Raw genomic sequence first — 18,837 nt, forward strand, 5'->3', positions numbered from 1 at the left:
AGAATAATGTGAAATTAAGGAAAAGCATGTGACACAAAACCAAGAATGATACGTTAACCATAAATACATTCCATTGTTACCTATTATCAATACTCACCACAACTATAAACACCTCCACAATGATCAATCCATACCTCTCTGAAACCACACAACACTGAGTGATGGCCTGAGCCTGCTGACTGAGCTTAAATACTGCCCTAAGCTCCACCCGCTCCCCCTCCCCCACCCTCAATTTCCCAGCATGATTTGCAGGCCACAGGAAGCTATAAGAACAGCTTCCTGGAACTCAAAGCCTTTCAGTTAAGGTCTGTTAGCAACACTGAGTGCTGTTCCTCTTCATGTTTGTCTTTCACTAATAATCTCCAGAGGCTTCAAATTCTGTGACCAGGTGAGAATACAGTTACCATGTTTTGGGATCATAAAAGGAAAATCCAGTTCATGGGGGGGTGGGGGCATTATAATGAGTGCAGCTGTGTGGGTGGCTGAATGAAGTAATTCACAAGTGCTGCTATTGTCTATACTGCCAAAGAGTATTTGCTAAATGCTGGAAAGATTGATTGGCTGGGGCTCAAGCAGATACCTTCAGTCTCATGCTCAAGATAGAGGACAGTGTCACACCCTATTGCAGTGCTGGGGCAGTTGGCATGGGCCACAGATTGGGCTGGAGCATGTGACCTAGGAAGAAAAACTGAAGGAATTGGGACTGTTTAGTCTGCAGAAAAGAAGACTGAGGGGGGACTTGATAACAACTTTCAACTTACTGAAGGGAGGTTGCCAAGAGGCTAGAGACAGGATGCTCACAGTGGTCACGGCTGGCAGAACATGGAACAATGGTCTCAAGTTGCAGTTGGGAAGGTCCAGGTTGAACATTAGGAAAAACTTTTTCACTAGGAGGGTGGTGAAGCATTGGAATGGTCTACCCAGGGAAGTAGTGGAGCCTCCATCCCTGGAGGTGTTTAAGTCTCGCCGCGACAAAGCCCTGGCTGGGCTGATTTGATGGGTTTGGCCCTGCTTAGGACAGGAGGCTGGACTTGATGGCTTTTTAGGTCTCTTCCAGCTCTATTGTTCTATGATATGACACTAACATTTGACTCCATTGTGCCTTCAAATATTGTATAAGGAAACTAACTTATTTCCATACATACATACATAGGCAGGACCTGAGTGAATGCTTCCCTGACAGCTATCAGGACTTATCCGATCAGGGTTTCCACTTACCTAAGCATTGGTAATAATGTACTAGACTGTTATAGCCTTGTGAGAGTAAAAGGATGAGGCAGGTTTTCTGGTCAATAGGTGTTAGCCGATGGTCAGGTGAGATGCCACTATGCCCTTGTATTAATATGAGATTTTAACTGCCAGAGCAGAGCTCACCAGTGACCAGGCTAAGAGTTGCTGAAAAGCAGCTAGGTTCTTTTGGTTTTGTGTTCAGGTTAGCACAGTAACAGGAGGAGTCAGGTTATCACTCAATTAATTACTTTATTTACCTAACAAGTTAATCTCTTACTGTTACAATGTTGCTTTATTTGTTACCTAGCAAGTTAAGCTCTTGTGGTTACAACTGTTACAAGGTTTATACTTTGATTACAAATAGCTAGCATGCACTCTAGTTCACAGATCTATACTTGTTAAATGCACACAAAAGAAATAAAAAGTAAAATACCTAGCAGGTCTTATCCTCACCCCTGCATTACAAACGTGGCTTGGTCCGTTTCCTCTCAATCCCTTGGGAAGAAGGTCCTTTGTCCCTTTTTTCCAGGAGTCGAGCATCCTCGGGGACCTGGGGAGACCCCCACTCTCCTGTCCGGCAGAAAAGATGATTGGAGCTCAAATAGGGGGTCTGCTGGACCCCTCTTTATACCCATTGGGTGACATAGGCTTCTTCCTTGGTTTAATTGAATTAAACTGTCTGATGCTGGCTCTCACAGGCAGTACAAGGGTGTAGTTCACACCTGTGAGGTAGAGGCAATTAGGGGCATTTGTGTTTTAATGGGCCGGAGATTCTTCCTCCTGTCTGGGACCCTGTGGGTGAATCAACTAATGGTAATTAGCCAAGGGCAGTCTGAGGCCCAGCTGTTAATTAGCCCATTGTTCTTTGCTTTGCTCCAGAGCGACAAAGGCCATGGCTAAGATAAGCCCATCTGTGCTATTGGGCATTCCAGGGCTGGGCTATTCCTTTTTAACCCTTTTGTGCTCTGAAGCACCTAGGGAAGGCAAGATGGAGTAGAGCAAAAGGCGGGGGGGGGGGGGGGGCTCTGTCTGGCTACAATAAGCTATGCAGCCTGAACTATCTTGACCCGTTTTCTCTTCAAAACCAGTTTAATTGAAGTAGCAGCTGTGTTTTTTCTACCCTTCCTAAGAGATAAAAGCACAGGTACCTGAAATCATTTGAGATGGCATACCGTTTTTGCCCAGCCTGCACAAATATGAAAAGTAACAAACTGATAACCAGCAAGCACAGCCAAAAGGTAGAAGACAGCACATGGCAGAGTGGCAGTAGAGAACAAGTGCATGGTCAGCAGCCTTCGGGGTGAGTGACGTACCTCTTTATCTCTCCTTGCCCAAAGATAAGAAGTCAACTGTTCAGATGCACTTGTCAATTTTGCGTCTGCTCTGACCAAAGGCAGCAACTATCAGTGGAACATTTATGTCTATGAAGCCAGTAGGTGTTCTGCAACATCAGCTGACTTCCCAGCTGTTATTAAAAGTTTCTTTTCTAGACTCAGACTCTTCACTTGTGAGGAAGCCTTGCCTCTCAGATGTGCAGGGTGGTGGGTACATTTCCCAGGTTACATGGGGCTTTAGCATGTTGTATTGTACTAATGGAAAGGAACCCCCTGACTTTTGACCCTAGCCAGAGCAGCTCCTGCCTCCACCCAGAAGAAGGGGACACAGAAGTTATCATTGTAGGGTGAAAATTCAAGAGGCAGACCATGGTTTGTGCTAAAGACTCCCCTATTCAGTTCCTAAAGTCTGGAGCAGCCCTATAATCCTATGTTACACAAACCCAGTTAGCATGAACAGATATAGCCCTTGCTGCACCCCCCCCCGCCCCCAATCTCATGCACAAGACCCAGGGAAGGGTGTCCCAGCTTGGGCAGGACCTTGGAGGCTGAAGGGTGGGATAGTTGCCTCAGTAACCACATTCCATGGTGAGGCCCTGCAAATGAGAACCTAATTATGGTGTGTTCTCCTCTGCCACCCCAGACGTGTACGTAAAACAAATATGTTATTGCTTTATGCTGTTAACATCTTCTGCTTCATCTGTCTAGATAAGGACCTCTGAATATGCCAGTATGGAGGACCCATCACTACCCTTGTAGACAGATCATCCATCCTATCCAACATAAATGTTATCGTCTGCTTTGTTCTAGCAACTTGTTAGGGAAAAACACCGGCATTAGAAATAAGATGTTCTATAAACTGTGCAGGTGATAGAGAAATTCAGACAGGATCACTCTGTGGCTAACAGAAGTGCTTTGTTTAACATGGCCATGGGAGAAAAGGCATGGGGCAACCAGTTCTCAATAAGAACAAAGTAAAGACTCCCAGACAGTTGTTCCATTATAGGTACACAGATATGGAAACTTGAATCTTCTGGCTCAAACCAGTCTTGCAGTTACATTCTCATGCTGAGCTGAGCTCATCTTTCTCAGGCTGCTTTCTTCCAAGGCTGCCTTATTCTTCCTCACTCGGCCTTCACCACCTCCTTTTCCCAGGCTCTCGCTCACCCCACTTTCCCATGTCCTGGCAGGTATACTCACCTTGCAGTATTTTTCCTGGTCACAGGCATACTCTGCTGTTTTTCAGACTGGCTTATTGTGCTCATTTTATCTTGTTGCTAGGACTTATCCAGGCTTGGATGACACCCATTTCATAGCGTCCCCCCACCAATAATCTATATGATCAATTGTAATCTATTGTCTGGCAGTGCAGACTTCACCAGCAACGCATATAACAAAAGCGTCCTGCGACTTTGTTCCAACATCATTAAGCTATTAGAAAATAAGAATCCTTTAGCTGCACTCCCTCAAGTGATGCTTCACTATTTTTTGGTAAACAGCGCTGCTAAAATGATTAAAGCCTACATTTACAGTCTAGCAGCACACGTAATTGACTGATAAGTTTTATTATATTGCAGTTCATAATTGGTCATCAGATGTGTTGACAGTTTTTACCAATGTGATAGTCTGTCAGATATGTTCAGTGGTTCACCGGCACGTACGTATTCCCTCTGTGTGCTGCCCTGTCTCGGTACAGCTAGCCAGCATAACAGACTCCTGAAGAACTCCCACGGACCACAGAATCAAATAATGCATGAATCCGCCAGGTTGAATTTGTCAGTGAAGCATGTTGCTTCCTATTCAACAACATCCCACATGAGAGCCGCGCGTTATGACCGTCACAAAAACCCTTCCCGGCACTACCTCCGCCAAACCCAGCCGCGCATCCTGTCTGCATTACAAAACCCTTCCCAGAACTACTTCCGCTGCACCCAGCCGTACATTCCGTGTGAGTCACAAAAACCCTTCCCCAGCTAACTATTACGTTCCGCTCCTCACCTGTCACTGTGTGCATCACAAACATCCTGCCCCCAACGACAATGTGGATCAGCCGAGTCCCCCAACAACGGAAAAGGGAAATGTGCATCACCCAACTCGTTCCCCCGACGGACGAGAGTGCGTTTCTGAACTTTCTCTCCAACGGAAGTGGGGAGATACGCATCACCCAAATCCCTCCCCCACAGAAAGGATGTGTGCATTCCCTAAAGCCTTCCCTCAACGACCGAGTGTGCCGCCGCCGAACCCTTCCCCAACGGAAGTGGGAGGGACGGCATCACCCAAATCCTTCCCCCAATAGCCTAGTGTGCATTGCTCAAATATTTCCCCCATAGTTATGGGGGCCTCCACAAAACCTTTACACCTGTGGTGGAGTGCATATTATCCAAAGCTTTCCTCCAACAGCTGAATATGTATTACCCAATCCTTCTTCCAACAGTGACTGTGCACCACCCAAATCTTTCCCCATTAACTGTTTGCATTCACATGCTTCCACCACTAGGAGAATATACATCACCCATTTGCTTCACCAAATCTTTTGAGTGCCTAAGACAAATCTTTCACCCATGGCCCTGTATGCAGCAGCCTAATACATCCTGCAATAGTTGGGTGATTTATGCAGTGATAGGGGAACATGAAAGGCTTTCCCCAGTTAACTGCAGCATGCTGACAGGGTGCGTCACCAAAGCCATTCCCCCCATACTGCAGGTACCTCATGCCAGCCCCATGCTCTGTATGCATCATTCTAAATTTTCCCCACCAACTAGTTACTGTTTCACTGCAGCAACTAATGATCACTGTGCATTGCCTTCTCCCTTCCCCCATTTGATATACTGCACTACACACCCACACTTACCAGTATGTTCTCCAAACACCTCACATGGGGACGTTGGGTGTAATAGCCCTAATCCTAACTGGGTTCATCACCCTAACACTTCCCTTACCTTTACCATACTGAGTTACCCCTCTGATGGCTGTTTACCTCACCCACCCTTCTCCAGCCAGCGGCGCATTGCCGTAGTCACACACACACACACCCCAACCCTATTTACTGGGTGCATTATTAAACCCTCTTCAACCTCCCTGGTGCCACCCCAATATTCACTGTATGCTTCATCCAAGGTGTATACCACCCTAGCTAATATGGTACCACACCACTCCTGCCATCACTCTGTACATAACAAAAACCATTTCCCACCCACACCCCCAGCCTCCCATCCTGATCAGTGTACACCCTTCAAAACTCTGAGGCATGATGTCACGTCACACTCACCCTATGATACTGACAAAAACATCCCTTGGCCCCCTGCACCTAGCTGGGCTTTTCCACACCCCAACCCCTCCTGTAAGGGTTGGGGGTAATGTACACTACACTTATCTGATACACTGCTATACCCATTTCCCCACCACCCCTCATTGTGCGTGCACTCTCTCTCTCCCTCACACACACACACACACACACACCCACCCTACATTCTGCTGGTGTCTGAAATCTTGCTTTCATCCCTTACTCCGTCTCCCCTCTATATCAAATCCAGTCCATGAACAGAGACCCCAACATGGTTTAAACAGAAAAATATATGGAGGAATGGAAGCACCCCCCTACCCCGAATCTTCCTGAAACTAGCCAGTTGCTGAGGAGGACAGTCTACTTTTGCCAAGAGAAATAAGTAGCATGAGGAAATGGGGATCTTGACAACTCATAACCACTCCTGATAGTTGGAAAGCACTGCATACAAGTCCAACTCGAGACAGTCTGAAGAAACCCGCTTCCAAACCACACACTTCTCAGTGATACTGGTGGCTGATCTGTTCCCAGGTGATTGGCTTTCCATGCATCAAAGACACAATGTTTACACTCTCATTCTTTCCAACATATGATCGAATTAAACCCTTGACTACTTGTCCCTTCCTATTAAATCCACCATGTGTTGGGTTGGTGTGAGGGGGAATGATAAGTTACCATGGGACTCAGTGTTCCATAACCTTGTCTTCTCACATCTAACACAGTGGGCCTTGCCCCTCCCAATATTGCTGTAGAGCTACAACTACAAAGGGGTCTGTTGCACCTATATCCCAAACAGTCACTCTCTGCATTGCAAGCAACTGTCCCTTCTATGCTCTCAATACCATAAGGCCTCATGCCCCTTCAGGAAACTGACCACCTTTGAAATAAAAACCTATAACCTGATCACTTACTCACACTCTTATGCAGAAAGCAAAAAGCTCCACCTTACTACAAGATTAGATGCTTTTCCACTTCTAGGTGGCTCCTGAGACCTTGTCTGTAGGGATTCTGCTCATGTGCTATAGAAGGGCATGGCACAAGTAGAGACAGAGGGGGAGAGAGAGGGAGAGAGATTGTGTTGGCCAACACACTAGAGGACAAAAAGGAGGAGACACACATGGGAGGATGGCAAGCAACTCACTGCCAAAACTTGTGCTCCAAGATCCCTCTAGCTGCTGAGGACAACACACAAGTCCTACCCAAAGGAATGAGCAGCCCCTGTAAATGGTGAAGTTGTCTCCCTTGTAATCTCCACTTAACCCTATCTCTAACACAGTGTCCCTCCCTTGAGCCAATTGGGCCATGAGAAGACCCCTCTACAAACCCAACACTTACAGTTGTTCAGCTGGGAGCTGAGCTAGTTTCATGCTGATAATGTTCACACACTTGCTGCTGTTGCTGTTTCCATCATGTGATGGTTGTAGACTCAGTTAACTTCTTTCCTTGCTACTAAACCCAGCAAAAAGGGAAACACCAAACCAGTTAGCAGCTCAGCCTGCCATCTCACGTAACCTCTTCTGGTATTTAACATAACTTGGGGTTCCACCCCACCTTCCCCTTACTGCTACTGGGCTACAACTAGAAAGGAATTTGTTGCACCTCCATCCAAAATATTCACTTTGCATTGCAGATTATGGTGCCTTCCTGTAGCCAGACAACACCCCCCCCCCCTTCACTGTAACTACTTCAAAGCACAGATGTGCTACGTGGTCTAAACCAAGAGAAGCACAAGAAAAATAGATAAAGGGGACAAGCAGGCTGTTCCTGGAACGGGGGGCCTTGAGCTACCCTTCAACAGTACTGATAAGTGATACGCCCACACAACGTTCCAGGAGAGGAATCCTACACCCATGAGAAAAGAAGGTCCTGTCAATGATTTGGCTAACATTCGGTTATATTCACCTAACAAGTGTAAATTAACTAGTAACTGCCTTTTGAGACTGGCATCTCTAAAATGTACCAGCACAATTGGTGTCTTCAGATAAGGAAGGGTGTACGTAACCAGGGGGTATAAAGTAAGGCCTGGCAGCAGACACAAGCTGAGCAGCAATAGCCTAACCTGCCGGTCAGGATGGGCCTTTGCCTGCCGAGGTAAGGGGATGCCCTTCTCCTATTCTTCCTCCTGACGGATTGAGTGACAGACACTAGTGACGCCAGAGTCAGACTATGCAGGGGTGAGAATTATACCTGCTAAGTATTCTTTTCTGCATGTTTAATATGCTAGTTATATTGAATTAATGTTGTTATAAAATCCAATTTGTTGTTGTTGTAACCAAAGTTAAGTTTTGTATTGTGGTAACTAAAGATAAGCTTAGTAGTCCAAGTCACCTGTAAGTTTACATCTCTTACATGGTAAACCATTTATTGTAACAAGTCATAGTAACCATTACGCATACGCCTGGTTTCCTCCAGTAATTGCGTCGAGTCAAACCACCAAAAAGGACCTTAGCCAGCTTTGGCTAATTAACCCCTTGGGATCAGTGGTACAAGTGTGCTGGAAACTGAGCACTGAGTTTGGCCGCCTGCCAAGGGGCAGACTTCTGGGGCATCCGTCAGCCACCCTGGCTGCCTGCTGGAAAAAGGACAGTCTGTCCTAGCAGTTAGACAGATGAAAAGTGACTCCTTCCGGTACTAAGTAGTACCCCAATTGGCCGTTCCTTGGCTAACACTTCCCCACACTTAGCACCACGAGGACTCATGTCCAAACAGGAGGCGCTCAAATCTGTGAAAATACAAAAAATGGATTGCTTACAGTCAGCCACTTATGTAGAAAGCAAAAAGCTAAGGACTGTTCATATCCCCTTTGAAGGATGTCCAAGTTGCTTGAGCCCCACTTCTGTCAGCTTCTCCTCTGGTCAGGACCCCTGGGATGTTTCCGCCACAAGTGCCCCAGAAAAAGCTCAGTATGAGCCATCTTTACACTAAGCTCCATTGCTGTGTGAATTTGTATTTTCAACCCTCACTTGCTCATCTATTCTATCCTACTCGATGAGTAGCGACCAAGTCAGTGTGGGTACCTTGCTTTTGCATGCTCTGTCCCAGACTATCGGGTCCCTTCCTACTTCCAAGATTTCCGAGACCTTGTCCATGGGGATGCACACCTACAATGCCTGCATGTGTCCTGGGAACAGATATGGATCAAAACAGAAGCCAGGAAAAAGAGCGAGAGAGACTGTGTTGGCCAACACACTAGAGGACAGAGTGCAACATGAGGAGGGCAAGCAACACCATCATGGTGTTGCCTTGTATATTAAAAATGTACACACCTGGACAGAGGTGGAGATGGATGGGTTGAAAGTCTCTGGGTTAGACTCAGAGGAGTTAAAAACAAGGATGAGGTCCTACTAGGAGTCTACTGCTTACAGCCTTAGCCTTAGGCAAGTATCCCAAGCTGGAGCAAGGGGAGCCACGAACAGAGCCCTCTCCACACCAGAGATCTCTCAACCACAGCTGTGGCTGCCCCACTCCCAGCTTGATATCTCTTGCCTTTCATTGAAGATTCTCATGGACTGGCTACCCTCACTCTCCTTCCATCACGTGGCAGGACTAGCTGACAGTTGACATCTTTTCCCTTTGTATTCAACCCTGTAGAAGTGGAAATAAACTAGTCAGCATCTTAACTGGCAAGGTTACATTACCTCTGCTAGAATCTAACGCACAGTAGATCAGTGCCATCAGCTATCCTTTTCACAGCATCGCTACAGGACTACAACTAGAAAGGAGTTCATTGCCCATATATACAAAATAGTCACTCTGCATAGCAGACTGTTTTCCCTTCCCCAACTCAATTCCATAGCGCCTGTGAAATGGTGAGTACATGAGAAATTTAAAAAAAACAAAAACAAAAAACGCACAACTTTATTTATGCACCCACAATTATGGAGGAAGAAAGATACTGTCACCAAAAAAATTCCCTCCCCGCCCTGCAACTAGCTATGCTTTACCACCCAAATACCTCCTGTAAACATTGTGTGCATGACCTCAACCCTTATCTGACATACTGCTATACCATTCCCCCACCACCCAATCACTGTGCGCACACTCATCACCCAAACTCTTTCCCACTTAGCTACTGATCACTGTCCCTCAAATCGCTTTCTGGTTCTAGTTCTATAGCAGGGCAACTGAACCATGTTCACAGTGTACATCACCCCAAAACCCTTCCTTAGCTGCCTATACATTGTCAACCCCCCCAACCACTTCATGGTCACAAACAACCCCATGATCATTTCAAGCCTCCCCCAATCCCTTCCTTCAAGCTAGATTTGTGGCTAGATATCAAAAAATTGATTGCTTACCAACAGAGTTATGAGGAAGGCAGAAAGCTGTTCAAGACTGTTCGTATCTCCTTAGAAGGATGCCCAGGAGACACAGATCCATTTCTGCCAGTTTCTCCTCTGGCCAGGGCTCCTGCATGCCTCTGCAAGGGCAGCAGAAAAGCCAGCATGAGTTACCATTACACTGAAGTCTACTGCTGCGTGAAATCTTCCTTTCATCTCTGCCTCCCTCTCACATCCATATCAGCACTACTCAGTGAACAGAGAATGAGTCATCAATGGCAAAGCTCTGCTCTCTTGTCCCCTACCCTGCATGATTTATGTCCCCTCTTACTTCCCCATGATTCCCGAGATTCTGCCAGTGAGGATGCATGCATGGAATACTGTAGGAGATACTACAATCAGAGGAATAGTTACAGAGAAGTAGTCATGTTAGTCTGTATCCTACCAAAAACAAAAAAGCAGTCAGTTAGCACTTAAAAGATTGACAAAATAATCTGTTAGGTGATGATTTTCCATGGGTCAGATCCACTTCTTCAGATCTTGAAAAAGAGTTATGAAGTTGGGTCTGAAGAAGCACATCTGACCATGAAAACTCATCACCTAATAAATTATTTTGTTAGTCTTTAAAGTGCTACATGACTAATTTTTCTTTTTTCTTACACTCAGAGGAAACAGAGAAAAAGATTATGTTGGCCAACACACAAGGGAAGGCAGATGGACAGAACAAGATGTGTGGGGAAAACAAGCATCTCACCACCTGGAGCCACCATCCTACATACATCTAGCTGCTGAAGAGCGTACACAGCTTATGCCAGAGAAATGAGCAGTCCTTTAAAACTAAGACCTCGCTCATAACCAGCATTGCTTGTTAGGAAGATCTGCTTATAACTCCAGCCCTAGCTAATGGGGCATCCCTATCTGAAACCAGACAGGCCACAAGAAGAGCTCTCTCCAAAACAGGTACTTACTTTAGCGAAAGCATCTGCTTCTCCACTCCTGGCAGAACAGCTCTCGTCTTGCATCGATAATGCTCATGGGCTTGCCACTGTCACACACTTTCCATTACGTCACAAGAGTGGACTGACGCTTTACTTCTTTTCCCTTGCTACTCAACACAGCACAAGAAAGCATACAAGCCAGTTAGGATCTCAGTTGGCAATATCACATAAGCTCTGCTTTTCATGACTGGCTCACCGCTCGACACCACCACTCCCTCTCATTACCACTGTAGGACTCCAAATAGAAAGGTGATTATTACCCCTACACCCGAATCAGTCACTCTGCATTGCACACTATTTCCCCTTCTACAGACTCTATTGCTCACTCTCCCCTGCCCACTCAGGAGAAAAGTCAAAGAACCTACAAGCCAGTGCAGATGAGGAATTCAGAGCACAGACCACTCACTGCCAGTTATGCGGAAGGCAGGAAGCTGAAGACTTGTGTCTTCTGAGAAGGGTATCCAGGCTGCTCGGATCCACTTCTGATAGCTTCTCCTTTGGATGTGGCTACTGGGTGACTCCTCTAAAAGTGCAGCAAAAAAAAGATCAGAATGAACATCATCACACTCATCTACATCGCTGTGAGAAATCTTGCTTCTATCTCTGCCCCTCTCTCCCATGCCCATTAGCCCCACTCATTGACCAGAGACAATCAATAATATCAGAGCTTCACTCTCATGTCTCCTATCCCACACTGTGTGTGTTCCTTTCTACTTTACCATGCCTCCCTAGACCTTACCTGTGGGGAAGATCAACTAGAATGCCTGCCCACGTTCTGTGAGAGACAGCACATGCAGAGTTAACAACAACATTGACAAATGGGAAGCTTACAGCTTGTCAAGAAACTTACAGTGAGTACAGATAAATAAATCAGAAAGCTGACCACTCACACACAGCCAGTTATGAGGACAGTGGAAAACTAAGGATTGTGTACATCTCCTTAGAAGAACAGCCAGGCTGCTGAGATTCACTTCCGCCAGCTTCTCATCTGGCAGAGAATCCTGGATGAGTCTCCTGCAAGCAGAGGAGAAAAAGCCAAACATGAACTATTAGTACACTAAGCTCTACTGGTGTGTAAAATCTTGCCTTCATGCTTCCCCACCTCCCCCATCTATCAGTCGCACTCTGCTGCCCGTTCCTCCCTATTTCCCCATCTCCTCTGAGCCCATGCCTGTGGGAATGCACACCTAGAATGCCTACCCACATCTTGTGGCAGGAGACAGCACAAGCAGAAGCAAAGACAGAAATAGAGTGTGTTGGCCAACACACTACAGAAGAAAGAGTGAAAAACATACAGGATTAATCCAAACCTAACTGCAGTCATCATCCTACAACTATCTATCTGAGGAGGAGGACACACTGCTTCAGCCCAGAGAAATCAAACAGCCCCTGAAAACAGATCCTATTTGACTTGGAACCCTTGTTGCTAGTTGGGAAGCTCTGCTTAAAAACCTGAGCATCTCTACCTGGATCTAGGTGGGCCACGAGCAGAGGCACTGCCGAACCAGACACATATCTCACAATGGCATCTGCTCTGCTTCCAGCCAGATGACTCTTGCCCATTATCTACAGTGCTTGAGATTTTACTACTCTCCACTCTCAACCATCTTCCCATTAATACCTTTGGAAATACAACCCAGAAAGCAAGTTTTGTAAAAGCCCCCAAAATGGTCACTATGCATAACACAGTGATGTCTCTTACCCAGCCTTAATTCCATAGAGCTTTCTACTGAACAAGGAAGCACTTCACCTGTATAGCTGAGCAAGTACCGATGAGCAATCAAAACCACTGTCTGCTTAGTTATAGGCAGTTACGTGGAATGCATAAAGTTAAGGGCTGCTCATCTCTGCTTGGAAGGATATCAAGGCCAACTGAACCCACCTCTATCATCATCTTTTCTGGCCGAGGCTGTGGACAACTGCTTTTCAAGCCCAGCTGGTGGTGGGAGGGGGGGCCAGGGAGGAACAGGACACAGCAAGCATCAATCACCAGCACACAGAGCTTTACTGGTGATTTTAATCTTTCCCAAGTCTGGGAATGTGGGAGCGGGTTGGAGGATGTGAATGGGTGCTGGTTGGGGGCAGGCTGCAATGACCTAAAAGGAATGATGGTGCGCCCAGAGGCAAGGGAGGAAGATCAAGGATACAGTGGGGGGCAGGTCGTGTTGGTGATAAAGGAGAGAAAGGGATTGCTGGGCCCCACAGATGGAGGGTTGGATTTGCGGGAGGGTGGGGATAGGGATGCAGTTTGGAGATGGTTGAAGAGAAAGGGGCACCGGGGACCCTACAGATGGAGGAAAGAAGAGGGGTACAGTTTGGTTTGGGCTGTGGGGGGCAGGGATGGATCAATAAGTTGTGGTGGGCTGGGAAGGCTGAGGTCCCTGTCAATGGAAGCGTGAAGAGTGAAAGAATAGGGTTAAGGGATGCAGGTTGTTGGGAGGGCTGAGAAACCCAACTGATAAAGGAGAGGGATTGGGGTTTCAGTTGGTGTGGACAGGAAATTGTTGAAGAGAAAGACGGCGATTGATGGGGCCTCACCGGTGGATGCATGGATGAGGGAAAAGGTAGAGCTTGGGCTGCAGGAGGGGGTGAGCTGGGGGTAACAAGTCCTAGGAACAGAGAAATGAACTGGGGTGGTGTTAGGGTAGGAAATGGCAGACTGGGGGGTGTCTGGGAGAGGAGACCTGAGAAACCCACAGGTGGTATCTGGATAGGAAAAGGGTAGAGATAAGTACAGGCTGGGGGTCCTTGTAGGGGAAAGAAAGGGGAAGGGATGGATAACATTAATGGTCTGGGGGTGCAGGTTGGAGTGGGCTAGGTGTTGTGAAGAGAGAGAAAACTAAAGGGCCCCACAGATAGGGGTGGGGAGAGGGTGCTGATGTGGGTGCAGGCTGGGCAGGGGTGTTCGAATGGACAAAAGGAGAAGGCAGTCTGGGGGTCTGAGTTGGGGGCTGACCAAAGAAGAGAAGAAAAAGGGGGCTGAGGAGTCCCACAGCTGACTGGGAAGGAGTACAGGTTGGGGGTTGGCTGGGGAAGGAAGAAGGGGCCTGCAGGTCCCACCGCTGGCTACATGGGAGGAAGGAATGCAAGTTAAGGGGTTGGCTAAGGAAGGGAGGACGGTGGGGGCTGGGGGGTCCCACGGCTGGCCAGATGGGTGGGAATACGAGAAGATAGAGGCTCGTGATTGGCTACGAAAAGGGAGTGGGAGTGAGGGGCAAGGAGTGCAGGTGGAGGGCTGGCTGTGGAAAGGAGGAAATGGGGGAGTTGAAGGGTTCAACCGTTCGCTAGACAAGGGGGGGGGGGGCAAGGGGCTCCTAGCTGGGAAACGCAGTAGCTTGTGTACGCCGCTCCCAACGCACCCGAGCCAGCAGCGCTTTGCAAACTGCAACTCCCATGCGGCATCGCTCGCCACGGGCGGAACTGGTGCAAAACTGGACCAATCCCCTGGCGCTCCGAGTCTGACTTCTTACCGCTAATGCCCCTTCCTCTTCTAACGACTTTCGTCGCCGGCCCCCTCTGCCATCGGAAGCTGTAAACCGAAAAGAGCCCCCCGGCCAATCAGAAAGCGCCGAGCCTCGGACAAGCCGCTGGACCCGCAGTGGCTGATGGGAGATGTAGGCCAGGGCACACTACAGCTCCCACAAGCCACGGCGGCACGTCTCTGCTCATTTGCGAGCCCCGTCCACCCAGAGCCTCGCTCGGAGTTTCGCCTAGAAGGGAGTGCGGGGTGGGGGACGGGAAGGACGCTGGGGAAAGACGTCGAGATAGCGGCAGCAAGGGCAGCAGACGCCATCAGCTCTAGATCCCGCCCACATGACGTCAGAGCCATACGTCACTTCCTACTAAGTCCGGACATCAGACAGCCTGTCTGTGCAGAGCGTTACTGGCACCCGAGCTACACGTGGGAAGATACGGTCTCCAGCCACCAGCACCCTATCAGGGCAACTTCCGCTTCCGGCCCGCTGGTCCTCGCCCGCAAATAGGACAGACTTGCTGGTGCCTATTTGACTGCTGACTCCATCTCCCATGGGCTACGTCTACACGTGCCCCAAACTTCGAAATGGCCATGCAAATGGCCATTTCGAAGTTTACTAATGAAGCGCTGACATGCATATTCAGCGCTTCATTAGCATGCGGGCGGCAGCGGCGCTTCGAAATTGACGAGCCTTGCCGCCGCGCGGCGCGTCCAGACGGGGCTCCTTTTCGAAAGCACGCCACCTACTTCGAAGTCCTCTTATTCCCGTGAGCTCATGGGAATAAGGGGACTTCGAAGAAGGTGGCGTCCTTTCGAAAAGGAGCCCCGTCTGGACGCGCCGCGCGGCGGCAAGGCTCGTCAATTTCGAAGCGCCGCTGCCGCCCGCATGCTAATGAAGCGCTGAATATGCATGTCAGCGCTTCATTAGTAAACTTCGAAATGGCCATTTGCATGGCCATTTCGAAGTTTGGGGCACGTGTAGACACAGCCATGGGCTACGTCTACACGTGCCCCCAACTTCGAAATAGCTTATTTCGATGTTGCGACATCGAAATAGGCTATTTCGATGAATAACGTCTACACGTCCTCCAGGGCTGGCAACGTCGATGTTCAACTTCGATGTTGCTCAGCCCAACATCGAAATAGGCGCAGCGAGGGAACGTCTACACGTCAAAGTAGCACACATCGAAATAAGGGAGCCAGGCACAGCTGCAGACAGGGTCACGGGGCGGACTCAACAGCAAGTCGCTCCCTTAAAGGGCCCCTCCCAGACACACTTTCATTAAACAGTGCAAGATACACAGAGCCGACAACTAGTTGCAGACCCTGTATATGCAGCACGGACCCCCAGCTGCAGCAGCAGCAGCCAGAAGCCCTGGGCTAAGGGCTGCTGCCCACGGTGACCACAGAGCCCCGCAAGGGCTGGAGAGAGAGTATCTCTCAACCCCCCAGCTGATGGCCGCCATGGAGGACCCCGCTATTTCGATGTTGCGGGACGCGGATCGTCTACACGTCCCTACTTCGATGTTGAACGTCGAAGTAGGGCGCTATTCCCATCCGCTCATGGGGTTAGCGACTTCGACGTCTTGCCGCCTAACGTCGATTTCAACTTCGAAATAGCGCCCAACACGTGTAGACGTGACGGGCGCTATTTCGAAGTTACTGCCGCTACTTCGAAGTAGCGTGCACGTGTAGACGCAGCCATGGTGTCCCGGGGTCTGCAGTGCCCGATGGGAGATGGAGGCAGCGAGCAATATACCTATGACGCAGGGTACAAAAACCACCTCCAGTGCTGTCACCTGACATGGAAACAGGGCCTGGGCGGTGGAAGCAGTTCCTGAGCAGCAACGGTACAGGCACCTTCAGGGAGACTACAGCAGTTTTGTTATGTTCCCACTCACTGCTCTCAAGGAGCCACACTGGGTGCGTTTCCTGAGTGCCGCTTGTCCATGAGAAACCCTATTTGCATGACAGGGTATTGCTGTTGCGAGGGTGGGGGTGGAGAAAACACTGTGTGTTACACTAACTGGCCACCCAGTATCTGAGGGGTAGCCATGTTAGTCTGCATCTGTAACAGCAGCAAAGGATCCTGTGGCACCTTATAGACTAACAGAAAAGTTTTGAGCATGAGCTTTCGTGAGCACAGACTCACTTCATCAGATGCATCTGATGAAGTGAGTCTGTGCTCACGAAAGCTCATGCTCAAAACTTTTCTGTTAGTCTATAAGGTGTCACAGGACCCTTCGTTGCTGGCCATCCAGTGTCACTGCTGCACAGAGTGAAATGCAATCCGCATCTCACCTCATTGACTGTCCCTGCTGCTCCATAGGAGACGGACTATTACTGTACCTGACTGCTGGAGCAGCAGTGCCACCCATGGGAGATGCTCAGTGCAGTCACTTGAACTGGCCTGAGTGTCATAGCTGCTCTGTGGGAGGTGATCACATGGGGGTGCAGGAGTTGCCCAGGGAACAGCAATGTTCCCCTATTTTTTCCCCGTGAATCTACACAATCAGACTTCTGTGCACCAAGACCAGTACAGATGTGCACCAGCCCTAGAAACACACACTGCCAGCTCAGGGCACTCTGCTAATACAGTACCTGAATCTCTCCTGGGCCCTAACCCCGGCACTCAGCATACTCTGAACACCAGAGAGGGGAGTAGGAGGAGCACTGGGGGAGAGCAGGTAGGGTCAACCCTGTACACTAGTCAAAGAAGTAAAAGCTTCAGAAATGCAGGACCAAGACTTTATTATGTGCCAACTACATTAGGGACAAGACCTGCCAGGGTCTTAAAAAAGAACAAAGAAGGATTCACCATGATAAGTGAATTTCCCCCGCACCTTTCATTCTTCCTAGTCCTTCCACATTTCTTAATTTTATAGCTTTCTAATATTTCTATTACTATTCTATAATTCTAAGGTAATAATTGTTCATATTGCCTTAGAAAGATGTACAGGCTGCTTGGGATCCCTTCTGTCAGCTTCTGTGGCCAGGGCTTTTGGATGATTCCTCTGCAAGTGCAGCAGAGAAAACTCAGCATGACCCGTGATTATATTAAAACTCTAGTGCCCCATGCATTTTGGCTTTCAACCCTCCCTTCTTCTCCCATCTAATGTGAGCCACACTCCAGAGACTGAGTCAATGACAACAGAGCTATACTCTTGTATCCCCTATCCTGTATAAATATATGTCGCTCGCCAAATCCACATGGCTCCTGGGAGAGAGATGCACACCTAGAATGCATGCCCGTGTCCTGTAGAAGAGGTGGTGCAAGCAAAAGAAAGAACAAAATCCAAAGAGACAGACAGACAGAGAGATTGTGTTGGCCAACACTATAGAACAGAAAAAGAGAGAGAGACAGAACATGTGGGAGAAAGGATGTCACCACCTGGAGTCATCCCTCTGTCACCCTAAGAAGGGCACTCCATTTCTGCCCAGAGAAATGTGCAGGCCCTGAAAACAGTGACCTTCTCTCACCTGTTACTAGTGGGGAAGCTCTGCTTACAAATCCAGCCCTAGTTAACAGAGTGTCCCTGTCTGGAGTCAGGGGGGCCATGACCAAAGCCCACTCCAAAACACCCACTTAACTTGGTCACAACGGCAGCTGCTCCGCTCCCAGCTAGACGACTGTTGCTTGATGTTGATGTTCCTCGCAAGATGGTTATTCCTATATTCCTTCCATCACGTGATGGGAGTACACTCACATGGCTGACTTGTTTTCCCTAGCTAATAAACCCAGCAAAAGGGGAGGGGGTTAGCATCACAGCCACGTCACATAACCTGTACTTCTCATATCCAATGAATGGCAGAGCTCTGCCATCAGCTATCCCCCTCCCATTTCTGCCATAGGACTTCAACTAGAAAGGAAACCATAGCACTTACATCCCAACTAGTTACCCTGCACAGCAGACTATTGTCCTTTCTCCAGCCTCTACTCCAAAGGGCCTGGTACCCTAACAGGAAGTTCCCAGCCCGTTATAAATCCTACAGGAAAGTACAGATGAAGAATTCAAGTCCTTGCCCACTTACTCATGGCCTGGGATCTTGAAGGTAGGCAACCAAAGACTGCTCCTGTCTCTTTAGGAGGAAGTCCAGGCTGCTTGGATTCAATTTCTGCCAGTTTCTCCTCCAGCCAGGCCTAGTGGATGATTCTTCCGATAAGCTCACCAGAAACAAAAACGAAAAAGAAAACAACATGAGCCATCACTACACTAAACTCACTATTAGTGTGTTA

At 48.4% G+C, this 18,837-nt stretch overlaps 1 long non-coding RNA gene across 7 annotated transcripts; it reads right to left on the bottom strand.

Moving 5' to 3' along the window:
* Positions 1 to 7,600: 7,600 nt before the first annotated feature.
* On the bottom strand, positions 7,601 to 15,071 carry LOC142021182 (uncharacterized). 7 transcript variants are annotated; one of them, XR_012647613.1, is made up of 8 exons: positions 14,596 to 15,071; positions 12,016 to 12,139; positions 11,532 to 11,648; positions 11,096 to 11,232; positions 10,146 to 10,267; positions 9,114 to 9,432; positions 8,865 to 8,968; positions 7,601 to 8,569 (listed from the first exon to the last, which is right to left on the bottom strand). It is a non-coding gene; the product is annotated as an uncharacterized LOC142021182 (long non-coding RNA). The 7 variants fall into 7 exon arrangements; XR_012647614.1 differs by having other exon boundaries at positions 11,491 to 11,648; XR_012647615.1 differs by lacking the exon at positions 14,596 to 15,071 and adding an exon at positions 13,008 to 13,329.
* Positions 15,072 to 18,837: the final 3,766 nt, after the last annotated feature.

The sequence above is a fragment of the Carettochelys insculpta genome, chromosome 15 (assembly GCF_033958435.1).
Source record: "Carettochelys insculpta isolate YL-2023 chromosome 15, ASM3395843v1, whole genome shotgun sequence".
NCBI classification, from domain to species: Eukaryota; Metazoa; Chordata; order Testudines; family Carettochelyidae; genus Carettochelys; species Carettochelys insculpta.